The 27467-nt window shown below is 43.4% G+C and overlaps 1 protein-coding gene across 5 annotated transcripts in view; it reads left to right on the top strand.

Moving 5' to 3' along the window:
- Positions 1-27467, top strand: part of S1PR2 (sphingosine-1-phosphate receptor 2) — a 72499-nt gene that overhangs the window by 39606 nt on the left and 5426 nt on the right. The window contains exons 2-4 of one of the 5 annotated variants that reach the window (XM_078386582.1): positions 14061-14166; positions 21138-21249; positions 24127-24251. The exons of 1 other annotated variant lie outside the window; for it this stretch is intronic. The gene's annotated coding sequence lies outside the window, so the exon portion shown is untranslated. The remainder of the gene's footprint in view (positions 1-14060; positions 14167-21137; positions 21250-24126; positions 24252-27467) is intronic. 3 more of the 5 variants (XM_020778624.3, XM_078386583.1, XM_078386584.1) reach the window with 3 other exon arrangements.

Here is a 27467-nt window from a genome sequence, read left to right as displayed (position 1 = left end):
GTGAATATGGGCATAAGTTATGAACTGGAAACCCCCTGCCTCAATCTTAATCAACTTTAAATTCTCTGGGTGGCCACCAGCAAGCCAGGATCTATCAAACTGTGTTCTTGCCTCTCTAGTAGAGAGATAATTGCATTCGTTTTTAGTGGTATGGCCAAAGATATTACCATGTACGCAATGCCCTTTGGGTGCTTAGATTAAATAATGTGTTTCTTACCTATCAACAGCAAAATGTTTATGGTCAATATTAGCATTGTAATGTTTTGTAAGAGAAGTTAACTCACATATAAATATAAAAATGTGAGTGCAATGTCTGTTACACAGCATCCATAGTGCTTAGATGTTTTCCACTGCAGCCCTTAATTACTGTGTCCTAGAACAGCCTCCTCTCTTCTGATCTTTGAGGGACAACATGACCACTCATTGAAAAAGGAGGGCATTTGTTTTCATTTATTTTTAAAGTATTTTGTACTATCAAACCTTGGCTGTCATTTCGCAGGTTGTTTCTGTTCTTGTCTAAGGCACAACTGGCTCTATCATTAGGCAGAATCAGGTAGCTCCTCAGGTGGCAAACACCGGGGGGGGGCAGGAGTAACAGGTGGGCAGATTGTCATAGGATGGTGTTGTGTGTACCACACAGCCTGCCTTGCAGCCTTTGCAACCTCTTGGGTTTGCTTACTGCTCTCCTCCAGTGCAGTGCGAGGCACTATCCCATTTCCAGAGTTGAAGTAGTTTTGGTTACCAGGCTGTTTGGTTTTAATATTGGGAATGAGATGAGGGGATTCCATTTGCCTTCCCACTCAGGCACCGAAATGCCTTGGTCCAGTTCTGGCTGTTGCGCAGCTGCAGTACACACATAGAGCTCTGAGTGCCTGCAGAGTATATGAAATGTTTCCCCCTGTCCAATCAAAACAGTGCTTCTATGTCTCTATGTTACTTTGCTAACCTGTACAGGACATGGTGGCGCTGCGGGCTAAACCGCGGAAGCCTGTGCTGCAGGGTCAGAAGACCAAGCAGTCGTAAGATCGAATCCACGCGACGGAGTGAGCGCCCGTCGCTTGTCCCAGCTCCTGTCAACCTAGCGGTTCGAAAGCATGCAAATGCAAGTAGATAAATAGGGACCACCTCGGTGGGAAGGTAACAGTGTTCCGTGTCTAAGTCACACTGGCCATGTGACCACGGAAGATTGTCTTTGGACAAAACGCTGGCTCTGTGGCTTGGAAACGGGGATGAGCACCGCCCCCTAGAGTCGAACACGACTGGACAAAAATTTTCAAGGGGAACCTTTACCTTTACCTTTACCTTTACAGGAGTCTTCTGTTCCTTGTTTCTGATTGATGACACAATCTTCTAGAATTTGGGTGGGGAGCAAGGAACTGTCCATTGGTTCAGGCTGTGTGAGTAGCAGTTTCCTGTCCCAGAAATGCAAAGGACTTAGATAAAGACCATGGAAATATTTGGAGAATTCAGATTAGATGCAGGTTTTGGCATCTTAGTGTTCTTCTCTGGAAAACAAGATGCTTAGCTGGAATTCTTTCCCCTAAGCTATGCTATACAGAAATTGCAGATTCTCTACCACCCTCCCAACCTTTGAAGGCTGATACCTGTCGGAAAGTACCTGGAAGATGGAGAGTAGCCAAAGACATACACACACCTTTTCCATTTACAAATGCGTGGACACAGATTATTTATTTTCCTGAAACTCTCATAAGTTTGTTTTTGATATGTAAGGCAAGAAGATGGTTTTTATTTCAGAGAGCAGAAGATGGTTTAAAATAAGGAACAGTGCTTATGGTCTATATTTGACCTCTAGGCACATAGCTTGGTTTTTGTTCAGACAAACCTGCAAAATGGGTTAGTTCGGTGAGAGAGAATTAGGGATGTAAATCCTTGCTTATTTCACTCTCACACGTAAGAATGGAAAAATTTCAAATATCTTCTCACTATTGGGGAAGCTTGGGCAAGTTTTTGTGATTTTTCCCCATTTCAGTGTATTCGCTCTTCCCCACCCAAAAATATACATGGAGGAGTTATTTGCAAAAACATAAATTTTGCATAGAAAATATTGTATTTTGCATACATTATATTTAGTGCAAAATATGAAGTTTCTTTTGCAAAAATACAGGCTTTTCACACAAACTAAAGTATATGTGATTGCTCTTGCCAATTTTTTAATGAAGTGCTGGTCTTTTTGTTTTCATGTAGAAACAAAAAAAATCTCGAAGTGGTTATCGGTTTTTTTCAGTAGGATGGGCTTCAATGTGCCAAGATACTATCTTTTGAGAAAATTGACAAAACAATAAAATTTTTGTCAGTATTCACTACATCCTTAGAAAAAATAAATGGGTGCATAAACCCCAGGAGGCAGTGGCCGTACCAAGTCACTATCTATTCTTTTAAAATTGTCTTCATACCCCACAATCCATGAGAAAATGGCTGGCCGCAGTTCCACAGTGTTTTTCTCAGAACATCTCTTATTTGTTCTCCTGTTTCCTTACAATTGGCCTTGTGCTGCTGCCTATGTCAGGAATGCACTTTCTTTGATGTTCACCATCCTCCTCCTCTTCCTCCCACTTCTGTTTAACAAACTGAGTCAGGATTAGTCTTTGTTCCACTGAGGAATACTGTGGCCTTTAGTATTCTCTATGACCATTTTGGAATGTTGCAACCATTCTGTTCTTATCTTCTTAGTTTCATACTGTACTAAGTCTTTTTCCAGCAGTTGGAAGTAGCTACATAGTTACAAACAACTAGTGTCTTGTAATTAGTTCCTTTTTCTAGAAATGAAAGTACTGTATGGCTATGTTATATTAGAGTTACAACTTAACAACAGACAGTTTAATTTCTTTTAAATAAGCAAATTACACTGCAGTGGTGAACTAATGTAAATTTGTGGCCAAGGGCAGTATCAAGTGTAAGGACTTCAACATATCACGTTTTCTGCAACACATGTGTAGTGAAAAGGCTGAGTTGGGTAGAAATGCACATGCATTGTCTGGGAAAGTAGGTCCAATGAGGAAGGTCCCCATAGAGGTTTACACAGATTTATTATATGGTACTATTTCCTTTTCACACTTGCACGTTCTGCTACCCGAAGACTGTAGGCTGGAAGTAGGGTGGTCTGTTTCATACCACTGTATTTTACTTAAGTACAGTACCATATTTTTCCATGTATACAATGACACTTTTTCCTTAAATAATTTGAGGGGGGAAATTGAGGGTCATTTTATACATGGAAGGCAGCTCTTTACCACTGCCTTTTGCGAAGGCACGGGGCTTAGCGAAAAGGAAAGGGAGGCGTTGCTCCCTTCCTTTTTACTAAGCTCCGTGCCTCCTCAAAGGCGAGGAAAAGTGGCAGTCACTTTGACAGCAGCTTGCCTTGCCTTTTACCAAGGCACAGGGCTTAGCAAAAAGGGAGCCCTTTGATCCCTGCTTTTTCTAATTTGAGGGTAGAAAAATGATATTGGGTCGTTTTATTAATGGGAAAATACGGTACTCTTGGAGTCTGGAGTTGATGGTTTTACAAACCATCCATCCTGGTCTTTAGATGGTAGTGTTTAATACTACACTGACTTCAAGCTGTAATAAGCCAGCCATACTGTCTTTTGTGGGGAGAGCTGCATAGTTTGCTCACCAGGGCCCTTGACTTACCACTTCTCTGCTTTTGTCCACTTTCCATTTGCTTCACTGGACCTGATGCAGAAGGAGCTTCCCAGGAATTTTTTAGAAATGTTGGATGGGCTTATAACCTGTCATAAAAAGAACATGCTTTGCAAACATAAAAGTTTCAGTTTCTAGCCTAAAGGCTGCAAGTCTGAGAAATATTCCTGCATGAGCCTTTGGAACCCCATTGCTGACAGCAGGGAGAGGGGAGTACGTGCTTGGAAAAATTGACCTGGTGTGAGGAGGTCTGGCTGGAAACCTGTAGTTTAACGTCTCCATTCTGATGATCCTAGTTTGTGTGTTCCGTGCCATCAAGTCAGAATCAATTTATAGCAACCCTAATAGGGCTTTCTAGGTAAGTGAGATATTTAAGGAGTAGTTTTACCAGTTCCACTCCGTGGCTGAGTGGGGATTTGAACTCTGTTTTCCAGAGACTTAATCTGTCACTCTATCCACTACACCACACTGGGAATCCTGAGGATCCTAGAGACACCCCAAATCTATCAACACCAAGCTCTGGATATCTTTCCCCATCTCTAATCCCATATCTCTGGTACTGTATAGTACTTTCCTTTCAGGTCCAGCCCAAGACATTTTTCTCCCTAGGTCGAGTAGCAGCTCCCTATGTCACATTTCATAGTTGCCCATATTTTGGCACAGGAGGCAGAAAAGATCTCCCTAGGACCTCTTTCCCATCTGAGGCAACATGAAGCAACAATAGCAGCAACAGCAAATTACATAACAAGCAATTTGCTCCTTTTTCATGACACTTGAAAATCTACTCTCTGAAGCAGCCATTTGTCAAATGATAGGGTCAGCCGCGCTTCCTTAGAGTAAAGCCGTGCACTATTCTGCTTGGGTTACTATTCCTGTTTATAATCCCATTTAGCTGAGGCACTGGTCCAATTTCTGTCTATCCCATTAGAGTGTGTGCATGTGTATAGAGGTCTGTGCTGGCTCGGCTAAGATGAGTAATCTTTTGCGAAGAAGGCAAGCGAGGAACAAGGCCTCCTTCTGTGTGTGTAATGAACTCCCTCAGACAGCAGAAAGCCCCTGCCTTGGGAGGATGCAGACAGTCCCTCCTCTCTCTTAGCCTTTGTTGGACAGCTGCCTGCAGACAAGCTGGAAGAGCAAGACCATGGGTAGTGCCTTCGTGTTCTGAGCAAAACTAATTCAGGCAAAAGCAGATACTAAAGCTTTGTGGATGGGCCACAGAGAGAGAGAGAGAGAGAAAAAAAACTGTTACGATATCCCTAAGGGGGTGGTGACTTGGAACATATAATCCAGGACTGGCAATTGTTGGCCATGAGATATGCCGTCACAAGTACGGTAGCTCGTGGTAATAGTTTTAATTCAAGTCCCAAGGATGGTTTGGATCAAGCTGGGGAACTTCTCATTCTTCCTCGTGCTTATTGGGGGAAGGGTAGCTTGTTTTCTCCACAGCTGCTCCATGAGGGAAACTTGAGAACTGGATGCTGATAACTAAAGAGGAGATGTAGGGGGAAAAAAAGGAGTAGAGGAGATTCGTGGAGCGGGCTTTTTCATCTTTCCACTATTCATTCTATCACATTTGCTTTGAGGAAGCTATGCCTTGTGAAGACGTTGCAGAGAGGTAGAATCAGAGACGTGGAGCAGTACGGGGTTATTTGGCAAGTCCTCAAGTGCAGACCTGCTGTTGCCCTATAATCAGCAGCAACAGTGTTGTCTAGGAAGAGTGGGAGTTGTAGTCTCACAGTTCCTGGAGAACACCAGTTGTGGAAAACTGAACTGGGTACCTTTAGGAAAGCCACTCTGAGCTCCCCAACCCCTAGTTTTCAATACCAAAATAATATGCATCAGTCGCACAGTGTGGTTGTGAAGACTACAAGATAATATGTGTGAAGTTAAAATATCAGGGATTTTTTAATATTTAAAAAAAAACCTTCAAAGGGCAGTATATATTCTATCCCTAACAGAGCCTGATTTATTTTATTTTAATTTTTGAGACATGAAAAGAAAGGAAAATGTTAGCCTCTCAGAATAAACCAAGTGAACAAATGAATAGCTGCTCTCATTATGATGGTCTAATCTGCGTGTATTATTCCCACCCTGATCACTACCCTTAGCAGAGCTGTTGGCGTTTGGAGGCAAAAAAAGTGAGGCTTTCACGGAAGGGGTTCTGAGGGCAAAACTGGCCATTGCTCTGCAAAGGCATCCTCTTTCCAGAAGTAATTTAGACAGAATGGATGGTGAGAGCCTTGTCAACAGAGAACTGTTCTAGAGGAGAAAGGCTTCACCTTTTTTTTGCTCCTGACAATTCTCCATATTGTGAGGATGGTGGGACTGAGAGAAAGGCCTCTTCTGAAGATCAAGGCAGGGTTATCCTGGGAACTGTGGTCGTTTACTGCCCACAGTGTTTTCAGATAAAAACCCCATCATTTGAGATAATAGCAGTGTTTGAATACTAGTGAAAGAATAGGTAGAGTTAAAGGTCCTCCCCTAATTTATTTGGGCAGGGCATGTGCCTCTTTGGCAAGTAAGGCACTTAGGAGCCACAATCCAACTAGGCCTGGAGGTGGGTGGGAATCAACAATCAATCCCCGCTCCCCGGCCTCGGGAAAATAACATATTTCAACAAAGCTGCATTTTTGTCCTACATCACGCTTCTTCTGTTATGTTGGCAGCTGCTTTCTAGCCAAGGTGCAGACAAACAGGGGTGGGTGGGTAGCCGAGCTGCACAAGGGGAGAACTTTGCCCATGCTTCTGCTTTCATGATGGGAGCTTAGCAGCTTAAAAGCCTCTTGGACACAGGATGGTCTTGAAACATTTTGCTGCCAGAAGTAGAGCAGCAGATGGCGTCCCTTTTGGAAAGTCAAAGTTAATTGCCCTTATCCTAGAACAGTGGTTTTAAACTCAATTTACCTGGGGGCCGCTGGAGGCAGAGTCTGGATGAGTCTGGGCCGCATCAGATTTTCCGCCAAGCGGAGCAAGAGCCCGAGGAAGCCGCCCAGGAGTTTCCTTAGCTGACAGACAGGTGGGCTGGCTGGCAGGCTGCAGTTCTGGATGGAGGGTACAAGAGGTGCTATCTTGGGAGAGAGCCGGCAGCAGAGGATGTGTGGGTGCTTGGGGGGACAGGCAAGGCAAAGGCCACAAACTAGCATCTGGGGGCCGCAAATGGCCCCCGGGCCGCATGTTTGAGACCCCTGTCCTAGAGGTATTCAGTTATTTTGGCATTAAAGAAGAAAAATTCTTCAGGCATCTCTTCTCTCCTCACTAGCCATTAAAATACAAGAATACTGTAAGAATTATAATGGCAGGCAATACGTTGCTCTTTAATAACATTCCCAATCAGCTTTTTGAGGATGATTTCCGCTTCTGTTTTTCTAAATCTGGGAGAGGCATGTAAATGGAGAATCTGACTACCTTGTGTGCTCAGTTTAGGCAGTGGGTTCTATGCCAGTCTTGGAAGGAGGGGCAAATGCCCAGTCTTGCTACCTTATATAGCCAGGGCCCACCTTTCTTCTGGTTGTGTTGAGTTGGGTTGAGTTAGTTTCATTTGGTTCATTTGTGTGTTTTTTTTTGTTTGTTTGATTTTTGTTATGTCCTGTTTTGTTTTGTTTTTGTGTTGTTGTTTTTAAAAGAAATGAAGTCAAGCAAAGTGGACACAGCTGTGTACTAGATCCTGGAGTCTTGAGACAGGATTCTTCTACTGTTTATTTAGAACTGGGTACTTTGAACTGTCCGAGACTGGGCACACTTCCAGTTCTAAATACAGCCCTCAATCAGATTTGTATCTAGTCTTTGCTTCCTGTGATTATGAGTCTGCTCACTCCCAAGTGTGTATATTTAAAATAGTATCTGGAGCAGTGCCTAACCAATATGCGGACCCATCACTTATTAAGCATGGTAAGATAGCTACATGTCTAGATGAGGAAAGTTACCCACCATGGGTCAGTGCAAGGTTGTGCGATTCCTACGGCATTTCTAACCAATATGCGGACCCACCACTTATTAAGCATGGACAGTTTTCTCTGCGTGTGCAGTCAAAGTGCTTCATGTATCTTGTTAATCAAAAGTCTGTTTGTATTCTTCCCTTTGAAAAAAATAAATAAAATCCCGAAAAGCTGCATTCAGCAAAATCTCTATGCAGCTTAAGAACATTTGCATGATTCCGGTTTTGCTACTCATGAGGAGGGGCAAGGAGCTCTCCAGCAACTCCTCTGGCTTCTGAGATTTTAGTGGCATTGCCCACACAATTTGAGCATATCTTCACAGACATAAAAGCTGAAAACTTAATTAAAAACAGGGAGCTGAGATTCTTGAGAAGCAGGATTCCATGTGGAATATTAGACTCCACACCTTTTCTGTATTCTCACAACATGACACAGTACATAAACACTAATAAATGTAGACCAGTAGAGATAGTCCTCATAGTACAGGTAACCTTTATTGCCTCCCCCTCTCTCCCCACACTGTTCTTGAGGAATATGTAGTACAGGTATATAGATAATTGCCAGTCAGTTGGGATGTGGGATGGTTTATCTCTTTATAAAGCTAAACCATTTGCTCACTAACCTAACTAAAAGCCATATGAACATATAAAACCAGTGGGATATGAAGCCCAGGAAAATTGGAGGGGTAAACGCTTCACCCAGCAGCCAATCAACGAGACTTCACTGCTTGAAGCAAAGGATGGAAGGCTGGCTGCCCTGAGGGCTGAAACGTCTGTCAACACTGGGAGCAGGGGAACATCATCCATACCATCTGAAGGTAGCAAGCAAGACAGGCTGTGTGATGCACGTTTGTCCTCCAAGAGAGCGGAGAGACCATGGAGCTGATCAAGTATAATGTTGGAGGAAGACCAGGGGAGGCTGTCCATGTGTCCTCCCCAGGCGTCACCCATGGTGTCTGCCTTATTCTGCCTAAGAGTAGGATGAGCTTCGCACAAGACCACACTCAGTATTGTACCTCTTCCTGTTGACGAACGGTTGCCCAGTTTCCCCCCTCTGATGTTCATTGCCACCTGCAGAAAACTCTGAAAACATTGGGAAAGAGGCCCACTTCTTCATGCCTACCTACCTCAGTTTACCAGCACAGGGAGTTTCGGCCTACTGCGAGCTGCAGCCACCTCACTACTCACAGTCAGTAACGGGGGCAGTGGTGGCTCACGGAACCAAATTGTCCTTCTTATTGATGGTAAAATAAAATCCTGTTATTTAGGAAGTTTCCATATCAAAAAGAATCTAGGCTAGAGAAGAGAACCTTCTTCCTGACAATACAGATGTAGGAACTAATTTTGAAGAAAGCCAAGACCTGCCTAGTTCTGCATTCTGTTCCCTCAGTGAGATGTTTGCAACTGTGCTCCCCGATTGATTAAACCCCTTTCCTAGATAAAGAGAATACAGTATTATTGTGCACATTATTCAGTTATGTAAGTCTCTGCGTTATTATCTGACATGTGCGTGGGCAAAGGTTTGTCACTTAAATGGGAAGTAAGCCTTAATCACCTTGCTGTCCTTCTGCTGTAACATTTTATTGCAGTCAAAAGCAGATGAGATGCCAGTTTGCTAGGCAAGGAGCCGACCAGCAGTTCTAAGAACAGGGGAAGGAAATTGCTCACATGTCTTCCACTGAAATCGCTTATATTCGTCTGGATCTGTTGAATTACTTCCTGTTGAATGATTTATATGTATCATACTTTTCCTCCTCAAAAATGAAACTAGAAGATTGCTGAGAGCAGCGTGAAAACCAAGAAAGCGTCAAACCCAAGGTGCAAAAATACAATGCCATAAAATGTGAAAGGGCAACAACCTGAGGGATTAAAAAGCATTTGACAAATCATGCAGCAGTGACTCTCACAGATGGGTGCTCAAACTGAAAATAAATAATCTCTTGATTTGTTTGTCCTTCTTCTTGGCCTTTTCAGCTTCTACCTAGAGATGGGTGGGTTGTCAGACAACTCACTTGAGAGCTTGGTGACATTATTTGTTTCTGATGACAACGATCAGAACCCCTCAGCTAGCATAACCAGTGGACACAGTGGCTGAGAGAGTCTACACTACAGACATTATCATAGGGAAAGTAATTTTCTGAAGCCCCACTGCATCTCCAGCACTTCATTAAATTAGAACACGGAAATGGGAGGAGATTGCTTGTAGAAGTTTCCAAAGTGTTAGCAATGAAAACTGAGTCAGCGTGTGCAGGCACAAGGCTCCACCGGGACAGGGTTTTGCTCTTATGTCTGTGCTGGGGAAGCGAAGCCAAAAGAGCCATTGGCAGATCTAAAGGAAGGGGCAAAGCTGGAGGCAGCAGCTGCTGGATCTGTGAATCAAATGGAACTGAGAGGACTGAATGAATGGCCATTCAAAGACAGCAAACCTCTTGCTGTTCTGTACATACTTGTAAGATCAGAAAAGTCCAACTGGTTTTTGTATTTACAATGGATAGCTTGAAAGGAGTTAATTACATTAACTTGTGTTTATCCGTAGTTACTCTCCTGTGGCAAGTAAAATAATCTCCAAGGGGCAGGTTTCCGGGCAAGAGCTAGTGCCTTCCCCCACTGACATCATGCTACAAAGATTTATTAGATTGCTATGGATAGGTGAAATTCATTTGTAGACTAGTTTATTTTCTTGTGTGTGTGCATTTATTTGGAAGGTTGTGGTTGAATCATGTTTGTAATGTTTGTTATGTGCCATTAGATTGCTTCCTAATAAGATTTTCAAGATACGTGAGATGTTCAGGGAGTGTTTACTAGAGATGGGCATGTTTGTCCCATCACCGGTTTGTCCCAGTTTGACCATCAGCACAAGAGGTGTTCTGCATATTCCTATGTGATTCTGAGCCCCACTCCCACCAGGGAGCACCCACTCAGAGGCAACGCCCAGAGGAGGCAGGGCAGGGAAGCCAGGGATCATACCCATCTCTAGTTTTTACCATTGCCAAGCCCAGTGAGTTTCCATGGGGAAGCATGGATTTGAACCCAGTTCTCCTGAATCCTAGTCTGACACCTATCCAGTACCCCACTCTGGCTCTTGGAACTTTGCAATAGCTATTCGTCAGTGTTTAAAAATGGTTCCCTTAGGGGCTCCCTTAGGGTAAAGAACACTGGGAACCTGTCAAAATCACTAGCTCTGTGTCAGGTTCCCCTCTCGTGCCCTGCAGTGACTGATGCTGTCCTGTGCCCTGACATCATCAAGACATGTGTTTTCCTTCATCCCGGTTCTACATTAGCTGCTACAAGTGGGTGAGCATTAGGGCAGAGAATGCATTCCTGTAGACCAGCGGTGAGCAATTTGCATCACTGTGCCCTCCCTGCCACTGTTTCCATAAAACCCTAACTTCCAAAGCAGCAGGGATCACTGCTACAGCAGTCTACCACCACCACTGGGCCCCACACCCTGTTTTCTTGCTGCTAATAATAACATAAATAATTTATGATATACAGATAACACCCTCTTACTGGAAGAAAGTAGCAATGAATTGAAATGACTTAATGAAAGTGAAAGAACAAAATGCCAAAGCAAGACTGCAGTTGCACGTTAAGAAAACAAAAATCGTGACTACAGAAGAACTACACAACTTTAGTGTTGACAATGAATACATTGAAATAGTAAGAGATGTTGTATACCTTAGTTAAATCATCAGTCCAAAGGGAGACTGTGGTCTAGAAATCAGAAGAAGACTAAGAATAGGAAGGGTAGCAATGAAGGAATTAGAAAAGATCAAATGTAAAGATGTGTCATTGGAGACGAAGACCAACATCATTCACACTTTTGAATTTCTATGGATGTGAAAGCTAGACAAGAAAGCTGATAGGAAGAAAACTGATTTGTTTCAAATACGATGCTGGAGGAGAGCTTTGCCAGAAAGACAAACAAGTGGAGCCTACATCAAATCAAGCCTGAACTATCCCTGGAACCAAAAATGATGAAACCAAAGCTGTTCTATTTTGTGCACATCATGAGAAGGCAGGATTCTCTAGAAAAGATAATAATGCTGGGAAAAGTGAAAGGCAGCAGGAAAAGAGGAAGATCACATACAAGATAGACTAACTCCCTAAAGAAAACTACAGGCTTGAGTTTATAAGGGCTGAGCAGGGTTGTTGAGGACAGGACACTTTGGAGATGCCTCATTCATAGGAACGCCATATGTTAGAAGCGACACAATGGCAGAAAAATAGCAACACTGACCAGGGGCTGTCTTACCCTTTTGCTCACATGCCACCATGTGAACTGAAACTTTTTCAAAGAATTGCACTTCTCCAGAGTCTGTCCATTCTTCCTTCCTATAGCTCTCTCTGAGGAAGGAGATTATAGATTTTTCATGCTCATCACACTTTGATGTTCCATAGCAGGCTCCCTATTCAAATTTTATACATTTTTGTATGCAACCTAGAGTTAAAATACTTCTGTGTATACCTGATTACATTTGTGTGTAAACTGGAATTTCTATAGAAGAATTGGTGATAGGTATACTGCTACTGCAAGACAGGGGGAGTGGATAATAGTTTGTTTCAACATTAGTCTCTGTTCAAACTCTTCTTTTCAAATTTAGATAAAACACCCTCATGTGTTCAACTTTGTCTTTATCTCCATAAGGATTAGAAATTGCCACACTAGAAGTATTATGTATGTAAGTAACCTCTGGGGATTGGTTCCAAGCCCCACTATGGATACAGAAAACCGCAGATAATAGAGAGAGAGAATACATGTGAAAATAGGTTTTTTTTTCTGGATTCTTTTTCTTTTAATATTTTTATTAATTTCAGACTGTGGATAAGTGAAACCATGGATGCAGATCCCACTGATCTTACTGTATATTTCCAGGCCATGAGATTACTTTGGGAGCGACATTGCCATCCTATAGCCCTGTTCTTGTGTAGTTTCCTTTCATTTTAGTGGGCCATGTCCATTTTCCAATGGATTGGGTTCTATAGCAGAAAAAAAAAGGAAAGTGGTAAAAGAAAATGTTCTTTTTAATGGTGGCACTGTGGGCAAACCGCAGAAGCCTATGCTGCAGGGTCAGAAGACCAGCAGTCGTAAGATCGAATCCATGCGACGAAGTGAGCTCCCGTCACTTTGTCCCAGCTCCTCACCAACCTAGCAGTTCGAAAGCATGTAAATGCGAGTAGATAAATAGGTACCACCTCGGTGGGAAGGTAAAACGGCGCTCCCTAATCACGCTTGCTTTGGACAAGCGCTGGTTCTACGGCTTGAAAAACGGGTTGAGCACCGCCCCCTAGAGTCAGACACGACTGGACTAAAAATGTCAAGGGGAATCTTTACCTTTTACAGTGGACCCTTGACTTACAGACGGCTTGACTTACAGACTTTTTGAGTTACAGACTTCTCTGGCCGCAAAATTTAGGTTTGATTTGCAGCCTGAGAATTGACTTACAGACCAGAAAAAAACCAAAATGGAACAAAAACGGACTGTTACGGGATTAATCGGTTTTCAATGCATTGTAGGTCAATGGAGACTTGACCTACAGACTTTTTGACTTGCAGCCACCGTTCCAATACGGATTAATTCTGTAAGTCAAGGGTCCACTGTACCTTTCTTTCTAAGAAGTGTCGCTCAGATTTGAACTGGCTTTTCCTCTGTATTAACACGATGCATTTCACGAACTGTAGTCATGACTTCTGAAGAAGGGTTAAGAGAAACAGGCATTACTGGGAACCCTTCAGGTGGTTAATCCTCCTCGTCATTCACACTTGTGCTTTGAGAGACTATGTGGGCTCACTAGGCTCCAGTTGTGCTGAGATCAGCAACTGATAAGGTCTTTTGTTGCTTTAAACATACAACCAGTTCTGGTTTGGTTCAGTTTAAATTATGAGGCTGTTCAGAAAAGGCCTTGAGGAAATGGTTGTTTACTTGAACCATCTGTTTAACAAAAGAGTTCTGCTGACAGTGTATTAGTTGTGAGGAGGCATAGCGGGGATGGGGGGGGGCTTCACTACTTTGTGGTGGTGTTGGTGCTGCTGCTGCTGCTTGCGCTTCTGCAGCACACTTGTCATGATTCATCAAGTACTGCGTCGAAAAGAAAACCCAAAATCCACAATTGTAAGTTGTAAATACCAATTGCCAGTTCTAAATACCAGTATAGTTCTGTGCAAACTTCTGAACTTTCCAAAAATCTTTATAAGGCTAGATGAAGACTTGAGAAACTACTTGGATGAGTAACGAAATGTTTCCACCTGACAAGAAAGAAGTCCAGTTGCTATGACTCACCTTCTGGATAAGGCTAGATGGTTTAAAGGGTGGAGGGGGTGGCACAAGAATAGTATAGAAGCCCCAACAATAGACTCAGTGGGACTAAGTTGCGTCTTTACAGGGTAAAAAGCTTTCACTTTGTTGGCCTGCTGGTCACTGTTAAGGAATATTCATCAGCCTTCCCCAACCCATTCCTCTTCCAGATGTTTTGAAGTATGTTTCCAATCAGCTGTAGCTGGCAGAATCAATTCATGGAGGTGGTGGGCATGGCAGTCTGAAACATCAAGAGGGCCACCAGGTTGGAGAATGGTGAGGTACCCTTTTAAATCCAGAGACTCATGAGAGGGGGGGGGGAATGATTTGCTTTTTTCCTCCTGGCTTTCCCCCACCCCTATAGCAATGGTGATGGCTTGAATGTACATGTAGACAAATGTAACCACTTACCCAATGAGACATTTAGGACCTTTGCCCATTTTGGCCAGTCCCAGCCAAGCATGAGTGGTCCTTCTGCTACTCTCCCCCACCCCCTGACACTTTTAACTTTTAACCATGTGGGAAAGCCTTCCTGAAATTAAATATGTTAAAGTCTCACAATATTTCAGTTTTAAATTTTGATTTCTTTGGTTTATGCATGTTGAAAGAAACTAATATGGCTATTTTGAAAACCACATTATTTCCTTGCAGTATTCCAACTTCCTTACCCTAAAGACAAGCGGGTGGTTAATCTTACAAACATAAAGTATCCCATTCAAAAATTTAAAAAGCCAGAACCTTTATGAGCACTCTGCAATGTTCTTATCTGTGCTACTACCCCTCATGAACCGCTTTGCTAGCCTGAAGGGAAAAAAACAAAGATATCCAAACCCTCTTTTTCATCTCTGCCTTCCCTTCCCTTCCCTCCAGTGTCTCACACAGTGCAGCTTTGCTCATGCCTAGCCCAAGACATTTTGCTGCCTGAAGTGTACCAGCAAATGTCAGCTTGACACACATTCAAGCAAAGTAAGTGGGGTGCATATATTATCCAAAGACAGAGAAATTATTCTGACGCATGAAGCAAGAAATCTCACAAACATCTTTTCATCTACCTGGCAGTAAAAATATAGTCATAACAATACATTAAACAAATCAAAGGCTTTCTGCCTTAAGAACTCCTTGCCACAGGATGTGGTGATGGCATCTGGCCTAGATGCTTTTAAAAGGGGGGTGGAAAAGTCCATCGCAGGTTACAAGCCATGATGTGTGTTTAGTCGTTTAGTCGTGTCCGACTCTTCGTGACCCCATGGACCAGAGCACGCCAGGCCCTCCTGTCTTCTACTGCCTCCCGGAGTTGTGTCAGGTTCATGTTGGTTGCTTCGCAGACACTGTCCAGCCATCTCATCCTCGGTCGTCCCCTTCTCCTCTTGCCATCACACCTTCCTAACATCAAGGTTTTTTCCAAGGACTCTTTTCTTCTCATGAGATGGCCAAAGTACTGGAGCCTCAGCTTCAGGATCTGTCCTTCAAGTGAGCATTCAGGGTTGATTTCCTTTAGAACTGATAGATTTGTTCTCCTTGCAGTCCAGGGGATTCTCAAGAGCCTCCTCCAGCACCACAATTCAAAGGCATCAATTCTTCGGCGGTCTGCTTTCTTTATGGTCCAGCTCTCACTTCCATACATCACGACAGGAAAAACCATAGCTTTGACTATTCGGACTTTTGTTGGCAAGGTGATGTCTCTGCTTTTCAAGATGCTGTCCAGATTTGTCATTGCTTTCCTCCCAAGAAGAAGGCGCCTTTTAATTTCAGGGCTGCTGTCTCCATCTGCAGTGATCATGGAGCCCAGGAAGATAAAATTTGACACTGCCTCCATATCTTCCCCTTCTATTTCCCAGGAGGTGATGGGACCAGTGGCCATGATCTTAGTTTTTTTGATGTTGAGTTTCAGACCGTTTTTTGCACTCTCCTCTTTCACTCTCATTACAAGGTTCTTTAATTCCTCCTCACTTTCTGCCATCAGAGTGGTATCATCTGCATATCGGAGGTTGTTGATATTTCTTCCGGCAATCTTAATTCCGGCTTGGGTTTCTTCCAGTCCAGCCTTCCGCATGATGTATTCTGCATATAAGTTAAACAAGCTGGGGGACAATATACAGCCTTGCCGTACTCCTTTCCCAATTTTGAACCACTCAGTTGTTCCATGACCAGTTCTAACTGTTGCTTCCTGTCCCACATATAGGTTTCTCAGGAGACAGATAAAGTGGTCAGGCACTCCCATTTCTTTAAGAACTTGCCATAGTTTGCTGTGGTCCACACAGTCAAAGGCTTTCGCATAGTCAATGAAGCAGAAGTAGATATTTTTCTGGAACTCTCTGGCTTTCTCCATAATCCAGCGCAAGTTAGCACTTTGGTCTCGAGTTCCTCTGCCTCTTCGGAATCCAGCTTGTACTTCTGGGAGTTCTCGGTCCACATACTGCTGAAGCCTACCTTGGAGGATTTTGAGCATAACCTTGCTAGCGTGTGAAATGAGTGCAATTGTACGGTAGTTGGAGCATTCTTTGGCACTGCCTTTCTTTGGGATTGGGATGTAGACTGATCTTTTCCAATCCTCTGGCCACTGTTGAGTTTTCCAAACTTGCTGGCATATTGAATGTAGCACCTTAACAGCATCATCTTTCAAGATTTTAAATAGTTCAACTGGAATGCCATCACCTCCACTGGCCTTGTTGTTAGCCAGGCTTTCTAAGGCCCACTTGACTTCGCTCTCCAGGATGTCTGGCTCAAGGTCAGCAACTACCTTGTCTGGGTTGTCCGGGATATCCAAATCTTTCTGATATAATTCCTCTGTGTATTCTTGCCACCTCTTCTTGACGTCTTCTGCTTCTGTTAGGTCCCTCCCATTTTTGTCTTTTATCATGTTCATCTTTGCGCAAAATGTTCCTCTAATATGTCCAATTTTCCTGAACAGATCTCTGGTCTTTCCTTTTCTGTTATCTTCCTCTATTTCTTTGCATTGTTCATTTAAGAAGGCCCTCTTGTCTCTCCTTGCTATTCTTTGGAAGTCTGCATTCAAGTTTCTGTAACTTTCCCTATCTCCCTTGCATTTTGCTTCCCTTCTCCTCTCTGCTATTTCTAAGGCCTCGTTGGACAGCCACTTTGCTTTCTTGCATTTCCTTTTCTTTGGGATGGTTTTCGTTGCTGCCTCCTGGACAATGTTACGAGCCTCTATCCAAAGTTCTTCAGGCACTCTGTCCACCAAATCTAGTTCCTTAAATCTGTTCTTTACTTCCACTGTGTATTCATAAGGGATTTGGTTTAGATTATACCTGAGTGGCCCAGTGGTTTTTCCTAATCTCTTCAGTCTAAGCTTGAATTTTGCTATGAGAAGCTGATGATCAGAACCGCAGTCAGCTCCAGGTCTTGTTTTTGCTGACTGTATAGAGCTTCTCCATCTTTGGCTGCAGAGAATATAATCAATCTGATTTCGATATTGCCCATCTGGTGATTTCCATGTATAGAGTCGCCTCTTGTGTTGTTGGAAAAGAGTGTTTGTGATGACCAGCTTATTCTCTTGACAAAACTCTATTAGCCTTTGTCCTGCTTCGTTCTGAACTCCAAGGCCAAACTTCCCTGTTGTTCCTTTTATCTCTTGGCTCCCTACTTTAGCATTCCAGTCCCCTAGAATGAGAAGAACATCTTTCTTTGGTGTCAGTTCTAGAAGGTGTTGTAAATCTTCATAGAATTGTTCAATTTCAGTCTCCTCAGCAATGCTGGTTGGTGCATAAACTTGGATTATTGTGATGTTGAATGGTCTGCCTTGGATTCGTATTGACATCATTCTATCATTTTTGAGATTGTATCCCATTACAGCTTTTCCCACTCTTTTGTTGACTATGAGGGCTACTCCATTCCTTCTACGGGATTCTTGCCCACAATAGTATATATGATAATCATCTGAGCTGAATTCGCCCATTCCTGTCCATTTTAGTTCACTGATGCCCAGGATGTCGATGTTTATTCTTGCCATCTCCTGTTTAACCACCTCCAGCTTCCCAACGTTCATAGATCTTACATTCCAGGTTCCTATGCAGTATTTTTCTTTGCAGCATTGGATTTTCCTTTCACTTCCAGGCGCGTCCACAGCTGAGCGTCCTTTCGGCTTTGGCCCAACCACTTCATTAGCTCTGGAGCTACTTGTACTTGTCCTCCACTCTTCCTCAGTAGCATGTTGGACGCCTTCCGACCTGAGGGGCCCATCTTCCAGCGTCATATCTTTTAGCCTTTTGTTTCTGATCATGGGGCGTTCTTGGCAAAGATACTGGAGTGGCTTGCCATTTCCTACTCCAGGTGGATTGCGTTTAGTCGGAACTCTCCACTATGTCCTGTCCGTCTTGGGTGTCCCTGCACGGCATAGCCCATAGCTTCTCTGAGTTACTCAAGCCCCTTCGCCACGACAAGGCAGCAATCCATGAAGGATGGACAATCTCCAGGCTTAGAAGAAAGGTACCTCCAAATGCCATATACAAGGGGCATGGTAACAGGTATCTAGTTGTCTCCTGTGCTCCCAGAGGCGTCTGGTGGGGCCACTGTGAGATACAGGGAGCTGGACTAAGTGGGTCCTTGGCCTGATCCAGCAGGGATCCTCTTATGTTCTTATGTAACACCAAAAACCTGCTGCCTGACGTTGCTGCCTCATTCCCCTTAATGGTGAGGCTGGCATCTGACTTGCTGTTGATGCAGTTCCTGCTTTTATGCCTGCCTGCACATGTAGGAGGCTGGTGTCGGCGACAGCATCATTCCAACCAAATTGTGGGAATGGGTGGTGAGGCGGAGAGGTACGAGCTGGGCTGCAGCATTGATGTACACGTGAAAATGGGCTGCTTGCACTCCCTCAGCGAGTTGGCTTATATTGGCTTAAATGAGGGTGGACAGTTCCCACAGGATAATAATATACCCCCCTGTTCATGGGTGTTCAATTGCCAGGTTCATAGATAATGAAGGGCCCCTCACAATCATCAAGGGGTAACTCCTATACAGAGAGCATGTTCTAGTAGTCTAGCCTTGAGATTTTAGAAAAGCTTTCATAATGGTGGCAAACTTCAAAAGTAGTAACTTTCTTATTTAAAAAAAACACACCAGCATCTTGGGCCAGAATGAAATAGTAGAAATGCGTTGTCAGATACCCATATTGGAGATGGGGGATGGGCTGGAGATTTCTATTTTGTTTATTTGGGATGTCACATCTGAGAGGTGTGGGGGATAGACCGTGCCAGATTTTTGAACATGCAAATAGTATAAGCATTACCAGAAAAGGAGTCTAACAACCGCATACTAAGGCTCTTGTTTAATTTTTTTCTAAAACATTTATGTATTCATTGGTAACTTTTCTGCCCTTTCTACAACTGTAAAGACTTCCAGATCAGTTTGCATGAAATCAATAAAAATAATAATGCAGCCCCTTCGGTTTGCTTTATGGTCTAAAAGTCACAGGAGGAGAAAGGGTTATGTGGATGGAAAAGGAAAGAGGCACCAGGTCTAAAAATTACAACCCTGTTATAACAATCAGATAGAAAAAGCCTGTTTGGGAAAAAGAGGAGCCAAATGAAGGTAGCCTGTCAACAGAGCTGATGGAGGCAGCCATCTTCCATTCTTTCCTTGCTGTTTCCGGACAATCCTCAAATCTTCCTGAATTTCTTAATCTGTATAAATCTGTGCTTTCTATTCAAATAAACATTTCAATGTGGCAGCTAGAGATGCAAAAGAAACCACAAACCCAAGAACCCCATGAACTGAGCTGGTTCCTCAGTTTGTATGTATCATTGCCAGTTCAGGAAACGTGCATGAACCACAACGAACCAAATCGATAAACGTTTTTCACACACCCCCTTTTTTTGGGGGGGGGTTTGTTTGTGTCATGTTGGGGCAGTTCACCTCCCTGGCCAGACAGCCTCCTCCTGTCAATCAAATTCCCTAAGCAACACTGGGGTGGACTTAGAGAAAACTTGATTGTCGGGTCAGGCAGCCAACCATGGAGTTGCATGTGCCGGGCAGCCTCTTTACCTCCTCCCCCTGCTGACCACAGCAACCTCTCTATCTCGGAGCTACCCTTCTACTGCAGAGTGATGTACCTCACCTCAGATCTCCAGCGGCACATCCCCGTCCCATGCCAGGCAGCCCACCTATCTCTTCCCCATCCCCGGCGACCACAGAGCAACCCATCTACCCCAAGAAGACCTCCAGTGATATATCATGTCCTGTGCTGGGCAACCTCAATGGCTCTTACCTGATGGGTGGAAGAACAGTTTCAACCATTTTTTAAAAAAATGAGAAGATCTTTCTCTTTTGGGGGGAATATTTTATTACTGATAGTCTGCTAACCATTGGTAAGAAAAAGAAGCTGCAGAGGGGCACTGCAGTCCTTATCCTCTGACCATCAGAAATCTGATTTAGCCACCACTTCAAACACGTCAGGAGGTGAGGCTGAGGAGCCTGACCTCGAGAGAGGCCCGGAAGGAGAAGACACGAAACCGGGCCTTCTCGGCGGTGGCTCCTCGCCTCTGGAACAATCTCCCTCTGGCGATTCGCACGGCCCCCACGCTGGGCACCTTTAAAACCCAATTAAAAACATGGATGTTTATTCAGGCCTTCCCTCCAGCCAACTCTTGATTTTTTCTTACTTTTCCTTTTTATTTTTACTGCTGTTCTTGTTTGTTTATTATGTATTTGTCTATGTTTTATTATTTGATTTTATATTTGGAAGCCGCCTAGAGTGGTCCGGTGGGCCAGATAGGCGGGGTATAAAATAAATAAATAAATAAATAAATAAATAAATAAATAAATAAATAAATAAATAAATAAATACATACATACATACATACATACATACATACATACATACATACATACATACATACATATTTAGCCACCACTTCAAACAGGAGTCTACTCAGTGCGGCTCACAATATATTGTGGACAAACAAATAAAAACAACAATTAAAATCTACTACTACTACTACTACTACTACTACTACTACTACTACTACTACTACAAAAACAACAACAACAACAACAACAACAACAACAACAACAACAACAACAACAATAATAATAATAATAATAATAATAATAATAATAATAATAATAATAATAATAATAATAATAATAATAATAATAATAATAATAATAATAATAATAATAATAATAATAATAATAATAATATGATCATATATAAGTTATGGCTCTGCGAAGCTTTATGAAATAGATTATGCCATCTGCTAACTGCCCTGTTTTGTACTCTTTCTCAGAAGAAGAGTGTAACATGGACTGCTACTGGGTTTCTGAAGTATAGATGAATTGATTGGAGTTAAATCTGGAAAATCTTTCCTATGCGTTAACTGAGGTCTTGGGCCTCCTCAGGTATGCTGTATCACTTGTGTTGGTTAAACTGCTGGGGGGTGGGGGTGGGGGTGGGGGTGGGGAGAGGCATGCATTCCTCCCTCCAGGAATGTTAGCCATAGAAGAGAGCTCTGTATATTTTGGGTTCTGATCTGTCGTACTGTACATCAGAGGTTGCTGAAAACCTTTGTGCTGTGATATATACAGGTAGTTGATCTCACCGGAAGCATTCTCTTTCCATCCTCTTCCTTGCTTCGGATGGACTCTCTGTTGCAGGATAGGCACTTTCCTAGCAATCAGCAGAATTTCTTGGCTAGAGGACGAATCCAGTACCAAAGTTTGTTTCTGGAGTTATTGATGATGGGCAAAGTACATTCTTCAGGATATTGCTGGACTGCAATTCACCGCATGCCTCAAACAGGAGCTCTTAATCTTCCCCCACCCACATCCCGCCAATCCATCAGGGCTAGATACTGAGCTATGAACACAGATTTATAGAAGTGCTACTTCAGTACTCAGTAAGTCTTACTTGAACCCTGCCCCATCCTCAGATAGAGACTTTTCCAAGCAAGGAAATCCTCTTGTTGTTGAGACAAGGGAGCAACCCTGACCTGGCTGTTTTTACACAGAATCAGACCTGACCCTGTAATGATTGCTGTGATCTATTGGTTTTTTTTTTTTGTTCTGACTAGTGACTTTGTAAAATCCTGGTCTGTCTATACCCTGGTGATGCATAGGATGAATACATCCCTAAAACAGATATTTTTAGCCTTTGGCCCTCCAGATTTTTCAACTTCAGCTTCCAGAAACCCCAGCCAGTATAAGCAGTGGTTAAGGATTTGGGGACTTGAGCTCCAAGCAGAGAATTATGGGCCTATAAAGCCACAGAGTCCAACCCTCCTGCTCTACGCAGGAATCCAAATCCAAGTGCATCTGACAGATGATTGTCTAGTTTTTTCCCAAATGCCCCAGTGTTGGAGCACTCAGATCATCATCAGAAGAGCTTAGCACTGAGATTCATCAGCTGGAACTTTCCCCATGCGCCATGTTTAGAAGATGCCAAAGGTCAAAGTCATGGCCTTTGCTATAAGCATTGGCTAGTCCTCAAAAATAATACATAAAAACAAAATGTACAGAACTGCATACAAAGGCAATTTCAGTGATTCTTGATTAAAACGGTTGTGCAGTGCAATGACCCACGTTTGCTGAGCTTGTGTCCTGATGACATCATCATAGGCATCCTTCAGAGACTATGGTAACATGCTCTGCATCGAGAAGTGTCCTCTCTAGAGCATGAAGCCTGGGTAAAGTAGTATGGAGGATAGGCTGTTACCCAAGCAGCAAATCCCCCCTCTCTACATTGCTGAAATGGTCCAGTGGAAAGGCAAGAGCCAATACAACTGGTTCCAGCAACATCGCAGGAGTTGGCAGAACGACACAGCTCCGGATTTCGCCTCTAGGTTAACTCCTGAAGCCTTTTCCATGAGTGGATATAGCCACAAGGCAGTGGAGGTTTGAAATTGGAGTTTTCCTTCACCTGATGACAACTTTAAAAAGAACTCCCCACCTAGGCACCAGCATTCCAAATCCTAGGACATCTCCCCTTCTGCCACTGTCTTCCTTTCACTTTATTCCCACTGCTTTTTCTTCTGTCCCAGAGAATAAGCAATGAGAAGAACAAGGAGGAAGCAGAACTTCAGAAGCATTTGTTTAAAATGGTTTGTCCCCATGTAGTTTATATTTTCAGTGACAAATTTAAGCTTCATTAGTTGAACCATGGTAATAGTAATTTTGGTAATAGTATGGTAATTTCTTTTAGTTAAAAAATGAACATTGCACATTATAAATATTCTTTACTTGAGGAGAGCAATTTTGAGGATACGTATTGGTTTTTTTAAAAAAAAAATTAATTCTGTAACAATGTATTGTTTTTATTATGGAACAATCAATTTCATAAGTGCTTCGTTGTTAACCTGTGCAAACATTGCCCTGACGTTCTCTTCTGAGCTCAGACACAGACTGAGCCCACTAGAAAAGGATAACCACAGGAGCAGCAATGATGGGTGGGAAGGCACAGAGTAGACACAAAACTAGAATGCTTATTGCTCCTGTCCTTGCAGGATAAAGGGGAGAGAGCCTTGTCCAGATCTAATGAACTGTTGCTGCAACCGTCAGCATCAAAACTAGTTGTGCCGATTGCAGAGTTTGTATAAAACAGTGGTCCCCAACCTTAGGTCCCTAGTTCTTCTTGGATTATGAGTGACAGAAATCCTGGCCAGCCCAGCTAGTGGTGAAAGCTTCTGGAAGTCAAGAACACCTGGGTTACCCAAGGTTGGGAACCACTGGATAGATAGAACAATACAGCAGCCAAGCTCTGGAGATGGCACTGCCCTGCAAATGCTTGTTTATATATATTCAGCTTGTTCCACTTTAATCCCCACCCATCCTGGCAGGCTTCATCCATTCCTTGAGATAAGGGTGGAGTAAATGCTTGCTTGCTTCTCAAGATGGTAGGTAATAAGTAATTTGGGGTGAGGACTAGGCAGCATGCTTGCATTGTTTTTCAAGTGAGAGGGAAATGATTTCCTATCCTGCTCCTCCTTGTTCATGTTGGAGTAAGGAGCAGGAGCATGTTTTTCCCACCCTGCCCCAAGGCAAGGCCTTTAGTTCCTGCAGAGCTGGAGTGGAAGGGGAAGGCGGGGGCCCCCAAACTAATATTAAAGTGAGAGTTGAAAGGCAATGCATTTTAATAGAACAACTGTTCGTTGAATACGTGTCTTGTTCCTCTGACAATAATATTATGTTGTTAAAGTAAGTATAGGCACACCTTAATTGTTCTATGGATGTTTGATTAAATGCATGGAGCTCATTAACACTGTGCTATATATTCTGTGACAGCATTATCAAAAAGATCAAAGCGAGTAAGTAGAGAAAGCTGGAACATAAAAGCAGAGCTCAGAAAAGCGACTGTGCTGGCTGGGCAATTCTGGGTGTTGCAGTTCAAAAGAAGAAAATTGTCTAAGGTATGCCTTAAGGATGCATTTCCTGTGTGAACTACTATATATTTGTGAGGAATTTGCACAACACTTAGCAGATAAAGACACTTGGATCCGCTCTGACTTGGACGCTGTAATTGATACAGACCCTGTGGATGTAACTTTGGCCCCAGTTTGTCCTGTTTTAATCGATACTTTTCAGTCGGTGCAGCCTGATGATGTGGACAGGAATCTTGGAGAGGTGAATGCCACCACATTTATTTATTAGACTTCTACCCTGCCCATCTTGGCCAAAGGTGCGCTGTGCGCTGGACCGTTGTTTTTCCTGGCTCATAAAAGCAGCCGGAGGAGGAATGGCCGATTGGGTACAGGGAGTGGTAAATGCCTTCTTGCTGCAGGGTAGGATCCCTGCTTGCTAAAAGGAGGCAGTAATAAGACTGCTGTTGAAGAAGCCCTCCCTGGATCCCAGTGTACTGGATAAATACCGGCCAGTCTCAAACATCCCATTCCTGGGCAAGGTACTGAAGCGTGTAGTGGTTTCTCAGCTCCAGGGATTCCTGGAGGAAACGGATTGTCTAGACCCATTCCAGTCTGGTTTCAGGCCTGGCTATGGGATAGAGACAGCTTTGGTCGCCTTGGTGGATAACCTACGCTGGGAAATAGACAGGAGGAGTGTGTCCCTGTTGGTTCTGCTGGATCTCTGAGTGGCTTTCGATACCATCAACCATGGTATCCTTCTGGGCCGTCTCTCTGGAATGGGACTCAGAGGCACTGTTTTATAGTGGCTCCAGTCCTTCCTTCCAGGGATGCTGTCTTGACTCTAAACCAGTGCTTGGCATCAGTAATGAGCTGGATAAGGGCAAACAAACTGAAAATTAATCCAAACAAGACAGAGGTGCTCCTGGTCATTCGGAAGGCAGATGGGAAAAAAGGTATCACCTGTGCTGGATGAGGTTACACTCCCCCTGAAAACTCAGGTCTGCAGCTGGGGTGTACTCCTGGATTCATCTCTAAGCTTTGATGCCCAGGTCTTGGTGGTGGCCAGAAGTGCATTTGGACAGCTAAAGCTGGTGTGCCAGCTGTGCCCGTTCCTTGAGATGTCAGATTTGGCTGCAGTGACACATGCTTTAGTTACATCCCATTTGGATTACTGTAACACACTCTTTGTGGGGAATGCCTTTGAAGATGGTTCAGAAACCTCAGCTGGTGCAAAACTCTGCAGCCAGACTACTGACTGGGGGCAGTTACAGGGAGCATATAAGGCACCTGTTACAAGAACTGCACTGGCTACCAGTCCATTTCTGGGCCCAGTTCAAAGTGCTGGTCATTCCTATAAAGCCCTACACAGCTTGGGTCCAGGCTACCTGAAGGACCGTATCTCCCTATATGCGCCTTCTCGGCGGTTAAGATCAGCAGAGGAGACCCTTCTCTCAGACCCATTGCCAGCACAAGGATAGCTGATGGGGACACGGGAGAGGGCCTTCTCTGTGGCAGCTCCCAAGCTATAGAACGCTGTCCCTCAGGAGATCAGGATGGCCCCTTCCCTTTTTATCCTTCCGAAAAAAGCTCAAGACCCATCTCTTCAACCAGGCTTTTAACAACTGAAACTGAATCCCTGAACCCCATTTTAGATAATTTTAATCTTTTCCATGTTTTCATGCTTTAATCTTTTAATTTTATCTTAAATCGTATATTGTTTAATTTGTATTTTAATATTTAGCTTATTGTGTTTTTAAATTGTGTGACTTTAAATGTTGTGAGCTGCTTTGGGTCCCTTGTTGGGAAAAATGTAGCATACAAAAAACAAACAAACAAACACCTAATACAGTAATAATAATATATTTGGAGGTTTGTTGTGTCCCAAACTTCTAGCAACCACTGGCTCAAAGACAGGCAAAAAGTGTCTTTTGCACTGGGATATACCCCCAATGTTACCCCAGCAAAAGCTGTCTTTGAGCTTACCTTGGTTGTGAAGAGCAGAACACATACACGTGTGTGTGTGGTGTTCCCCCCCAGCAAGTACAGGTTTTAAAGCACAAAAACAAAACTTTGTACGTGGACGTGGCGCCAAAACCTTATCTTAAGTATAGTATTGCTCCTTGAATTTTGCCCAGTAAATGTAACCAAAGAGTATTATCCCTGCAGATCCAATGAGAAGACGGCAGGATGTTTAGATCTTTACACATATATGTGCAGGAACCATTGCACCAGGATAGCTACTGTTGTGATCTGAACTACTGGCTGGAGCCAGCTATAGGGAGCATATAAGGCAATTCAGTTACAGTGGTGCCTCGCTTGACGACGATAATGTGTTCCTTTAAAATTGCTGTTAAGTGATATTGTCATCAAGCGAAATTAAAAAACCCATTGAAATGCATTGAAAACCGTTCAATGCGTTCCAAAGGGCGAGATACCTCATCATGCAGCAAAGATCCTGCATAGGGCAGCCATTTTCTGGTGCCTGTATAGCGAGGAATCCGTCCTTAACACAGCGGGAAGCCATTTTGCACAGCAGGAGGCCATTTTGAACCCCGACGATCAGCTGTTTTTAGATCGTCATAATACGAAGAATCGGTTCCCGAAGCAGGGAACCGATCGTCGTGAAGCAAATTTTCCCCATAGGAACATAGTTAAAAACCCATCATAAAGCAAATTTTTCATTTAATGAGGTAATCGTTAAGCGAGGCACCACTGTATAGGCATAATTCAGCAGTTATGCTCCCTGATTTGCAGGAGATAGAAGGCTGCTGACCTTACCTTCCTAATCCCAGAGCAGGGACAGATTGATGAGTAATGGTTTTGGGCAGGGCTTCCCTTGCCCGTGCACACATTTATTTCCTGGTGGAGTGATGTTAACTTGCAACAGGACAGGAAGAAAGCTCTGTGTGTATTTTTGGAGGCACATTAGTGCTTGCCACTTTGCCAGTTGCTGTTATTCGCTTGTTTCTCATTTAACAACTAGCAGGAGTAGGCAATTTGTGGTCTAGCAGATACTATTGAGTTTCAGCTCGCCATCATCCTTCACCACTGGCTATATTGGCTACGGCTTTCAGAAGTTTCAGTCCAACAATATCTAGAGTGCAAAGTTACCCACACCTGGTGGCCACCCTCATTACACTCAGGTTGTCCTAACAGAAAAGGCCCAGCTCCTGGTCTGTTCCTAAGATCCTGGAGTCCTGCCTTTCAAAGGGATAAGCAGCACTAAGTTCAAGATGACCCTGGGATCGGACTTAGTTATACTGT

This window comes from Pogona vitticeps, chromosome 2 (genome assembly GCF_051106095.1).
Source record: "Pogona vitticeps strain Pit_001003342236 chromosome 2, PviZW2.1, whole genome shotgun sequence".
Classification (NCBI taxonomy): Eukaryota; Metazoa; Chordata; class Lepidosauria; order Squamata; family Agamidae; genus Pogona; species Pogona vitticeps.
This window is presented reverse-complemented; position numbering and strand designations above follow the sequence as displayed.